The sequence below is a fragment of the Hydra vulgaris genome, chromosome 12 (assembly GCF_038396675.1).
Source record: "Hydra vulgaris chromosome 12, alternate assembly HydraT2T_AEP".
NCBI lineage: Eukaryota > Metazoa > Cnidaria > Hydrozoa > Anthoathecata > Hydridae > Hydra > Hydra vulgaris.
In genome coordinates this window covers 42,797,501-42,810,000 of record NC_088931.1, presented here as the reverse complement: position 1 = coordinate 42,810,000, position 12,500 = coordinate 42,797,501, and the positions used below count along the sequence as shown (strand labels likewise).

At 27.3% G+C, this 12,500-nt stretch overlaps 1 protein-coding gene across 1 annotated transcript in view; it reads left to right on the top strand.

The window, feature by feature from the left end:
* Positions 1 to 12,500, top strand: part of LOC100214064 (ras-related protein Rab-10-like) — a gene marked incomplete at its 5' end in the record, with an annotated part of 33,955 nt that overhangs the window by 4,805 nt on the left and 16,650 nt on the right.

The following is a 12,500-nucleotide window of genomic DNA, read 5'->3' as shown; positions in this document are numbered from 1 at the left end:
GTTTTAAAGAAGGTACAAAGTTTGGACCAAGATTAAGAAGATCATTTTGGTTATTAGGAATTTCGGTATTGCATAAGTTCAAAACAGCGTTCTTATTATGTGTAGTTAATTTACCGTTTTTAATTTTTTGTTTATTCTTAAATTCGTTTTGAAGAATATTAAACTTTTTGAATAATCTTTCTTTTGATCTTATAAACATTATTTTCCGGGCTTTTTCAGTAACTTGTTCAACTTTTTCATAGCCTTTTTCATCAATAAAAATTTTTTTTATTAAACTGTTTTTTAATGTTCAAAAAATTTTGTAATATTTTACAAGCTGATGATGCTGGTATCCATAACCCAGTGAAAATTTCTCAAAATAAATTATTATTTGTATTAAGAGAATTTGTATTGTTTGATGTTTTCTTATTAGTATAACATACACTCTTATACACGATTTCTACACTAAAATCATATATATATATATATATATATATATATATATATATATATATATATATATATATATATATATATATATATATATATATATATATATATATATATTTATATATATATATATATATATATATAAATATATATATATATATATATAAATATATATATATATATATATATATATTTATATATATATATATATATATATACATATATATGTATATATATACAATCCGTAGATGTTGTCTGAAAGTTTTCTTCCATATTTTGTTGACAAAAAGTAAAAGTTAAAATCCAACCAAACCCTCAGTCAATGTAGCAGCACTACCTTACGGGTCAGGCTAAAAGATAGTAGATGTAGCAGCACTTTGTTGCGAATCAGGCTATTTGTCAGTCAATATAGCAGCACTACCTTGCGAGTCAGGCTATTTATCAGTCGATGTAGCAGCACTCCCTAGTGAGTCAGGCTATAAGATAGTCGATGTAGCAGCACACCGTGCATGATTTACAGTAAAAAAAATAAAAGTAAAATATTTTATTAAAAAAAACAAAAATAAAAACATTTTAATAAAAAAAATAAAAATAAAAACATTGTTTATATTGTTAAAAACATTTAGAATGTTTTAAAAAGTATTCTGGTCAATTAAATTTGTGTTTTTGTGGCTTTTTTAAAAAACAATTAATTTGTAATTAAATTAATGGTTTTTAACTTTCTGACAACACGCAAATGTTGGACGAAAGTGAAAAGTAATTAAAAGTATTGTATGTGTTGGCATAAGAATCACTTTTTTCTTTCCTCTCCTCCCAAAGACAACAAACTATAGATCTATATATATATATATATATATATATATATATATATATATATATATATATATATATATATATATATATATATATATATATATATATATATATATATATATACATATATTATATATACACATGATCTATGATATTTATATATATAAACATTCTTTACATATATCGATATATATGCATTCTTTGTGAATAAAAAATGTCATCAAGTACAAAAATTTTGACAAGCGCTATAATAACAAGAAGAAGAATGGCAAATCATTAATAAGATAATTTAACTTTTAATAAGTTGTAAAGTTGAGATTATAGTTATTCACTTTTTGTTTTTGCTAAGAGCTTTTTGAATGTGCTTCATATTGTTATATATATATATATATATATATATATATATAATATATATATATATATATATATATATATATATATATATATATATATATATATATATATATATATAATTATATCACATTGACCTGTTGCCACATTTAAAAACAAATATGAAATGTCAAAGAAATAATATACTGTAAATTCAAAATACATGAAAATATATATTTTCAGAAGCATCTTATTAAGTATTTATATGAAAGATATAGTTTTTAAAAAATACCCCTCCTTTGCTGCTGCAAATTTAAAGTTGCTTAAAAAATATTATTTTGGTTTAAATTGATATTTTTCAAATGATTTAAACCAATAACTTCTAACTCTCATAGTGATTGCTTGCAGTAATTCTAACTCTCATAGTGATTGCTTGAAATAAATAAAAAAAACATATAGTTTAAACCTATCAACCCTGACTATACCTATTGAGCTTAAGAAGTTCTAACTATCACTGCACCACTAACAAAATTTTGTTGAGCTGAGAAATAGGAAACATTTTTTAAAAGAGAATGGAAGTTAATGTACATATAAAAATATATATCAGGCGTGGACAGGAAAGCCATGCGATTGCACTCTATCCCTGACCACGCTCGCTATTATTTATTTTGAAAGCTTGACCACGGGTTTTTAGTTATTTGATAACGCGCTGAAAAAAAAAATTAAAAACAAGCTAAACTATAAAAAACTATTTTAAAAAGAAATTAAAAAAAATAAAAATATCAACTAATCTAACCCGAAGAAAACTAAAACTCCATTAGAAAGTTATTTTTAATTATGTTTATATTTATGTTAAGGTTGAATTACTTTAAAACTTTAGTCTTTTTTAATGTTTTTTACATCTGTTTATTAAAAGCAAACTTTAGTACAGATTATAGGTCTAAACTGAACAAATTGTAAAGCGATAAAATTTTAAGTATTTTAATTTACACAATTAAGACTTATCAAAGATAATATTTAATGCAAGCTCTATGGTCGGTGTGAGTTTCGAGTTCTAGTATTTTAATATGAATTTTTATTTAGAAAGTTTTTTAATTTTCAAATTAGTATTATATACTTAACTATTATTTTTGTTTATCAATCTTAAAAATTTATTCTTTTCTTTTTTTATAAAGTTTATTGGAATAAGCAGAGGCGTAACTTTTTTTCTTAAGAAAATAACCCGTGCATTCAAAAAACAAATATGGTAAGGGTTAGGATTAGGAAATTCATAGACCGGCTACATCGGAATCGGGCTACTAATTTTATGTATTCTTTTAGTAAAATTATTAAAGACACAATATTTCTTAAAAGTCATAGTTGTTTATAAAATAGATAATAAAATTGCATTCAAACATAGTAATAACATACACAAACTTTTAAATAAAATATAATTTTTCTATGATATTCTTTGTTAATTAATGTATAATACTTTTTATTAATAACAATTGGTAAAATTTGTAAATTTTATAAGAAGTGCTTAGGGTAGTAAAAAAACATTTAATTAGAAAGTTTATAAAACAGCAAAAAAATAACTTCGCAATGTTTTCGACAATGAAATTTATGGTTTTATCAAAAAGTTTATTGAAACAATCGTTTTCGTTGTTGTTTATAAAATTAACCATACAAGTTGTTTTAAAAACATTTACATCGTAAAAAATGCACTTGTTAACTTAATTTAAACAATAATTTAAGGGTAATTCCATGTCAAATCATCCAAAAAAATCAAAAAATGTCACCCTATGTTTGGGATTTTGCTAATTTTTTTATATGTTATATGGTTTATGAAAATTAAGAAAATTTGAAATTTGGAACCTCCAACCCCTTACGGTTCTTGAGATATTCAGGTTTCAATTTTCTTATTTATGCTGACTCAGCATTTTTTGCAAAATGTATTTTTGTCGTTAAATAGCAATAATTAATGGACGAATTAAGGTATCATTCTGAAATTTGGTACATAGACAATCTTCCATATGGCGGATACAAATATTAGATTTAAAAAAATTTTAGACCATGTTAAGTACATATAAATTGAATAATAATGGCATTTATTTTGGGGTATTTTGACGGTCAAATTTGTGATGTCACCTTGATAATTTTTTTTTAGGCATTACTATAACTTACAATATAGGTATCAAACTTCACTATTAATTAAAAATATATTATTGCATTTTTTGACTTTTCTAAATTCAGCCTTTCAAGTAAAGCTTATAAATGCTGAGTCAGCATAAAATTTATTGCTAACTTATTAATGAAAAAATTAGCTATATCTTAATTTCTAGTTGTAAAAAGTCATTTTCAAAGTCATTTTGAAGGCAATAATAGATGTATATAAATATAAATTCTAAATTTTTTGTACCTGGGGTAGGCCCCCCCCCCCCGCCCTCCCAAAAAAAACGAAAATTTTCCTAATTTTGTAAAAAGTTATTTTTAAAGTCATTTTGAGAGCAATGATAATTATTTAGGTATTTATAAATATTTAGTGGGGTAGGCTTGCCCCTCACCCGCCCTACCACGAAAAATATATATAAATTTTGCTAATTTTGTTATACCAATAAAATAAGGATTGCTTTCTTAAAATTTTTCCATCAAGCTTTTGGATGCCAGCTAGGTTGGGGGTCGCAATTAGGCATATTACCAAATCTTTCCAAAAATGTTTTAATGAAAATATATAAAGACAAGTTACCAAGAGATTTTTATTTGTGTGGCCAAATTGTGCTAATTACACATACAATTATATTGTAACTATATTTAAAAAAATTATATACAAGTATAAAAATAATGACGCAATAGAAACTTTTTCTAAAAATCTTGATTATTTTGTTCAATAATTTTTGCCAACTCAATTTCTGAAATTTTGTATACACGACCATTTGTTGTAGATGGCGGATCAATGGTACATAAAATATGATTTGATGGGACCCAACACATATCTTCTCGTGCAGGCCAAGAAAAACATGGACTGGGACCATGTGGGTGCATAAATTGAATTTTATAATCTCCTTCTCCTTCATCTTTTTTGTTTATAATTCCAATCCACCAAAAGCTGTCATACATGCAAGCTACATAGTCCATATGATTATAAATAACTTGCTGCACAACCAGCTCATTTAGTATCTGCACAAGCTTAAATGTCTGAACATCAGTTTGTTGACTCATCCTTTTAAAAGAAATTGTATATTTATCAATTGGTATAAAATGGTGAAAGGATCTTGTTCCTGGCAAGGTTCTTCCCATAGTAAACCTTGGTTGCAATGATGATCGTACTTCATTTATTTCTATTTTATAAACTAAAATAAATTGAATGTTTTTTATATTGGTTACACAAAATTCAAACATCTTATCTACCTCCAAAATCTGTCCAGTCACTGTTCTTTTTAAACTAGCTTGTGCAGTTAATCGTTTTACTGTGCCGCCAATGCCATCACAAGCAGACTTACCATGGCTAGTAGCAAAAAAAACCCATTCAGCATCAATATCAAAGTTTTCTTTGTGATGACAAAGATTAATAAAGTTTTTAAAGTTTTTATATTGTGCTGCACATCCATCAGTGAAGTATTTAATATTACTAATCTGTAGAATGTTTGCCTTAATGTAATTGGTAATGAGCTGTTGTATTTTATATACAAAGTATACATCATGCTCAGCGTCATCAGAAAGGATGCAAAATGACTTTAATAGTAGTTTATCATTTGATTTATAGTAAATAATAATAGGGTGAAGTGTACATTTTGGTTTATTCCAATGGTAACTTTGCACCTCATCCTGAACAATAAATTAAAAGTTCTCTGCAAAGTCACCTAATACTATACACTCATTTTGATTTAATAACTCTTTACAGTCTTTGAGGTACTTGGCTTGACTTTTAGCTATAAGTGAATGAGATGTTAATTTATCTATTTTATTGCATATAAGGTCGATAACATCTTCAATATTAATTTTTTGATTGATCAGCGTAGTTCTATCTGTATGCTGCCATTGGTTAATTGTTATTTCTTTATCGCTGTTGTCAAACTTTGCTGTTAAGAATTCTTTTAAAGCAGCAATACCAGGGCATAACGGACATCGATGTAACATGCACTCTACATTATCCCTATTGCAAACAATCATTTCCATCAAATCTCTATAGTCTTTGTCAATTTTAAGAGCATCAGTTAACAACTTAACATTCTGATGATAGGTACAGACACAAACACATTGGGTGCCAGACGAGTTTGTGGTTATACACCATCTAGGGCGAAGGCTGCAAAACTTAGAAAATCTGACGTTTAAGTTAGAATGTTGGAATTTAAATGCTACATATAGTTCCTTTAAATTAATCAATATTAGTCTTTTTTGCATGTGTTGCCTGTTCCCTATACTCACAAAATCTTTTTTTCCAGGCAGCATTCGTGTGTACTCGTCACTTTGATAAAAGCTATGAACAAGATCAATGGTTGCGTGGGAAAGCGACTTTCCTTTTTTTGATGATGGTTTATGCAAAATTCCGTGTTTTTTTTTAGCTTTTCTAGCTTCTCAATTGATCAATTAATTTTAATTCTTTATTTATACAATGTACCCTTTTGTAACAACTACTGCATAATTTCCACCCAGGTACAGCAGCAATTTCTTGTGTTTTTAGAGTTATTGCCATTGATAGCGATATCTTCACATTTCCTATGAAAAAAAGGAAACAATCATTTCTAAAAACTATATCAACTCACCATCATTGTAAAGAACAAATGAGTGTAATTGTTACTTTATAAATGTACCTAATTTTTTTAAAATTTATTTAATTACTATTTTAATCAAAATAATAAACTGTTTCATCAAAATAGTATAAAAATTACCTTTCACATTTTTCTTTCGATTTCCATGTTTTTTATATAGATTACAGCATTTCTGAAATTTTCTTTCAAATGCAGCTCCAAAGTATTCTCTATGATAATAGTTAACTGTTGTAAACAATTTTTCACAATCAAATAAACCAGCTCTCCATAATAACTCTTGTTTTTCAACACTTGAAAACGCTGATAGATCTAAAAGACCTTGTTTTCTTGTTAAACCTTGCTTGTGGCATTCAACATTACATTCTAATCCAATAGAACACTTTTCTATCATTTAAAGTTTTTAATCTATTCGAAAAATCTGATTTTTATATATTTTACTAAATAAATTTATTTAGAAATACCATGAACATTATTTGGTTTATAGAAAACTCTTATTACAAATTATTTGTTAGGATGTGTCATATTATATGACTTCCTTATATATATGATTAAAAGGTAATTAAATTTTATTTTATTTACCAATCATATAGTATCATTCATAACATTCTTTAATTAGTTAAGCAAATATAAAATTCCTGCAAAGTAACAGTAAACTAATATTTACAGAATGAAGTCTAAACAGAAGCAATAAAATAAAAATGGGGGAGGGGGAAGGGAAGCCTCCCTCAGGTACCAAATATTTATAAATACGTATACATTTATCATTGCCCTCAAAATGACTTAAAAAACACTTTTTACAAAATTAGGAAAACTTTCGTTTTTTTTGGGAGGGCGGGGGGGCCTACCCCAGGTACGAAAAATTCAGAATTTATATTTATATACATCTATTATTGCCTTCAAAATGACTTTGAAAATGACTTTTTACAACCAGAAATTAAGATATAGCTAATTTTTTTTATAATTAAGTTAGCAATAAATTTTATGCTGACTCAGCATTTATATAAGCTTTACTTAAAAGGCTGAATTTAGAAAAGTCAAAAAATGCAATAATATATTTTTAATTAATAGTGAAGTTTGATACCTATATTGTAAGTTATAGTAATGCCTAAAAAAAAATTATCAAGGTGACATCACAAATTTGACCGTCAAAATACCCCAAAATAAATGCCATTATTATTCAATTTATATGTACTTAACATGGTCTAAAATTTTTTTAAATCTAATATTTGTATCCGCCATATGGAAGATTGTCTATGTACCAAATTTCAGAATGATACCTTATTTCGTCCATTAATTATTGCTATTTAATGACAAAAATACATTTTGCAAAAAATGCTGAGTCAGCATAAATAAGAAAATTGAAACCTGAATATCTCAAGAACCGTAAGGGGTTGGAGGTTCCAAATTTTAAATTTTCTTAATTTTTATAAACCCTATAACATATAAAAAAATTAGCAAAATCCCAAACATGGGGTGACATGACCTGGATGATTTAACATGGAATTACCCTTAAAAAAATTTTTTTTTTTATAGTATACAATCGTTAAAAGCAATTTCTTGCTTTATTACCTTATAATTTATTTTGCGAGTTTTTAAAACGTTTTCAAAAATCTAAAATGCAGTGGTTAAGTTGTCGTAAAAAAGAAATAAATATGTGGTCAGGAATAGAGTGCGATCGCACGCCTTTCCTGTCCACATCTGATATATATATATATATATATATATATATATATATATATATATATATATATATATATATATATATATGTATGTGTGTGTATGTATATTAGGGTGACACAAATTAGGGTCCAAAAATGAAATTTTAAAATCAAAAACCGCAGTTGCTTAACCTGTTCTACAACATTCAGTTAGTCTAAACACAAAATTTTATTTATTTTTCTTCGTTAGAAGTGCTACATGTAGTTTTTCAAATATTGAGGATTGGCTGAACTTTGTTATTTTACGGGTTAAAATGTGTTTATAACTAAATTCTTGATTGATCTTTGATCTAAGAAGAAGAAAAAAACGCTGTTTGTAGTATGTTATAATTAACTATTATTTTACATTAATTTTCCAACTCTCAGGGCAGGCAACACAGAGTGTTGTCGGTCCTGAGAGTTGGAAAAATAATGTAAAATGTGATTTAATAATTTTAAAGGGGCACATGCACCCACACCCTCCTTTTAAAATGAAGACTTTTTTTTTAAAATGACGATTTTTATAACAAATTGAGGTTAAAATATGTTTATAACTATAGTTTTGTTTGATCTAAGAAAAATAAAACACTGTTTATAGATATTATTTTACATTAATTTTTCAACTCTAGGTTTCAGGTTTACCAGTTCCTTAAGCGACATATCTTTTTTAATTAGTTTTCTATGTTCCCTTACTACCAAAAGAATGTTTTGTCTCTGATCCTCATTGTGGGAAGTGTGAACAAAATTTTCAATTAAGCTAATATTTCTTTCTGTGCAGTTGTTGCTTTCATATGAGGGTCACCTAGCAATAGTACGACAACTTTAAGAAACAAATACCATGTGTGGTACTCATGCTTTTATGAAGTGAGTTTCCAACTTCATAATCCCATTCTTTTTTAATTGTTTCAGCAATTTTAAATGCATTGAAATCATTTAAAACGGCATGCTCTGCTTTACCTGATTTAAGAAAAGCAGGTCCGTAATAAATAGCAACAATAAATGCTACCCTTGCGACCATATGTTTCTTTTCAGGAGTCAGATATTCAATGACTGTGGATGTCATATCAAGCATTAAAAAGTATATTGCATAGGCCATAAACCTTGAATTGTGACAGGCGCCAAGCTGATAGATGTGAAAATTATTTAATTTCTCAGATTTAACGTTCATGTAATACACCAATATTCAACAAGATGCTTATAATCATTCCTAAAACATTGTTATTTTTATTTAATATCCTTAAAAAAAAAGTGTATGCATGGAAAAACTGTTACATTTAATATTATTGTTACATACCTGGAGAAAATTTCATGTTCTAGTGCTTTAGTTACAAACCTTTTAGCCTTCAAATAGAGTTTGCATAGGTCACTGCCAACAATAAGGTCTTGCTCAGAAAATCATTTGAACTTTTCTACAGCACCACTGGCTGAAACTTTTGGATAAAACTCTGTTATCCATTTGTGCTGAAAATATTTTAGCAACTCATTTGCTGGGGCTTTAGATGTTTCCTTTGAAATTGCATTAAAAGCCCAAGTAATATATATCTCGGCAATATGGTGTCCACATAATAACCAAAGAAATAGTTTACCAAGAAATCTTGCAATAATAGTTATTGCACCAGATTTCCATCCAGTGTTACTTACTTTGGTGTCAGATCAAAATCCTATAATATAGTCACAAATTTCAAAATATTCTAGGAGATTCATAATACTTATAGTCATATCGATTTCCTTACCACTTTCAGTTGGCACAACACCAAGTAAAAGATCATCTTCGGTTTCAAACTCTGGACTAGTTACAGATACCGATAGTCTATCTGTAGCAGTGGCCTGTCTAGAGTTATCCTCAATATGCTTTAACATTTTACCTATCAAAATGTAAAACTAACATCTTATTAGGCATTAAATCAATATATTGATTACGTATCTGGCCTCCTTCCTTTTCTAAAATCTGTAACGTTGCCTTCTGACAGATTCTCTGCTTAACTTCTATTGTTTAACATCTCCTCCTAAATAGTTTACTGCACTTGCAATAAGAAGGGTTTGATCTGGAATGCTGAGACTGGATCTTATACTGGTGGAAGTTGTTGCTGCAATGAGACCCTCACTGGTAATCTTCTTTACTACTCTGAAGTATGCTGGTCTAAACTGATGCCTACTTTTTGAGCTTGCTTTGTGAAAGCTAACATTTTTATTTGGGACAAAAACTTCCGACTCAACAAATACACTTCCAGCATCTAAATTAATATAAAGATTTTTAACTCAGTTATACATTTACTTCAAAAACTGAATGATTTGACTTAAAATGCCCATGCTTATTAGAGAAAATTGTTTATATTCTCCCTTTCGATTTAATCAGAATTTGAAATGAATATTTTTAAGTTTTGAGCAAAGTATACTTTGATATTACCTAATTGTGATTCAGCTCTTGCTTTTAAGGTTCTGTAGGTTCCTCATCGCTAAATTAAAATCTATATCATTGTTAGAAAAAAAATTATGGTTCCATTGCCTTTTTTCACCAATTTCCTCTTTGTTATCACGAGTTATTGAATCGTTCTTCTTCTGTACTCGATCTTTGTATTCTTCTTTTCTCTTGCATCTATCGATATTTTTCTGAAACCTTGCTTCAAGCTCATTGTCAATTTTAGAAGATATGATCATATTTCTGTTAGTTCTGTGCAAAAAGTTGTTAAAACACTTAGCATAAGATAAATTTAAATAAAAAAACCAAATTTCTCCGAAAAATTATTCTTTATGTTTAGGAAAAATAAGTGCATATGTTTTTTTTCAATTGATCTCAGTTGGTGAAATCTTTAAAATTTAGAAAAAAAATACCTTTGATCATCTAAGAAGGCCAAATCTTCTTTTATAGCAGAAATATCACGACGCATTGATTCATCGCGTCTCAACTTCTTCTCAAAGTCTTTCGCACTGATGTCAAGCAATTCCTCTATTATATTGTAAAATTCATTTGTGTGGCTGTCGGAAATTAGCATTGAATTTTGATTTGATTTTGATTTGAAAACTTTTGATTTGAAAACTTTTACTGTTGCACAAAATTTTGTATTTGCTATATAGAGATTTAAACTTTTCCACTATGCTTCTCTCAGAAATCAAATAATTTCTGAAACCTGGAGACTTCCAAATATTTTCATTTTGTCGGAGTAAAAAGTATTTTTCGGTATTTGAGTTACAAAACTCTTCTCTCCCTTTGCATATAGCATCCTCTCTTGCTCGAGAAAATGAAAAGTTTGTTTTAATAGGTTTGAATCGCTTATCTCTAGCTGAAGTTAGGAGTAATATCAAATAACACTTTGATTCGATGGGAGTTTGTTTGTAGGTAAATAGCTTAAAGGCGAGTTAAGCAGGTAAACAGACCTATGAGCGTTATAGCTAATTTCTTTTGTTTTTCTCTCTTTGATTTCAACATTTTGTACAGATATGTAAATAGTATATAAATCAAAGTTTAGAGCAAGTTAATTAATAAATCAAAAATTGCCAAGTGATTAAAATGCAAACCACACAATTTATGCTGCAATTAAGCTTTTTTTTTAAATAATTGTAAATTACCACAAATGTTTTCGAAACATCTTAAGTTTTTGACACATGTTTTCAAAACTTTCTGAATGATCTGAAGATAATAAAATAAAGTGAAGAAATAAAAAATGCTTGGAACGTAAAATTTTCAAATTTATATATATATATATATATATATATATATATATATATATATATATATATATATATATATATATATATATATATATATATAAAGGCCTTGGTGGGAAAAAATTAGCGCGAGAGCGGAGAAAAGCTCTCCTAAAACAAACATGGCGAGCCATGTGAGCTGCTCCTCTAAACAGCTTCTTATGAGAGCTTTTAGTTTTTGCACAAGCTATCTGTTTATTCCGTTAAAAAATTTCTTATTAAACACAAAGCTTGGTTTTATATTTGTTATAAACATATATTTGTAACATTCATATTGTACATAACAAGTGTCATTTATTGCGCCATGAAAAAATTCTTTAGATGAGCGTTGTTTTGGGGTTTTTGCACTAGCTATCTCTAGCTAGCTATCCATTTATTTGTTAACAACATTACTTATTTGATAAAAAATTTGACAAAGAGCTATAAAACTGTCTAAAAGTCTACTGTTTATAAAAATTGTTTTATATTTTTTTATTTTAAGAATTTAAGGCATTTTAAGAATTATTCAATCAAAAATTCCTTATTAATTAATTTATAATACATACAATTCATTACATAAAATAGTAATTATTATGCAATAGTATAGTGAAATAATTTTATATTTTATCAGTTAAACAGTTTTATATTTTATCAACATAATTTAGAGAGAATAATGCTATGTTTATCAGTTAGTCCAATCTAATCAAAAACATGTGCATTTCAATTAGCGCTCTTTTTTAAATATTGTTTTTTATTGCAACAACCGAACCTTTTAAAAAGCATTGCAATTTATTATGCA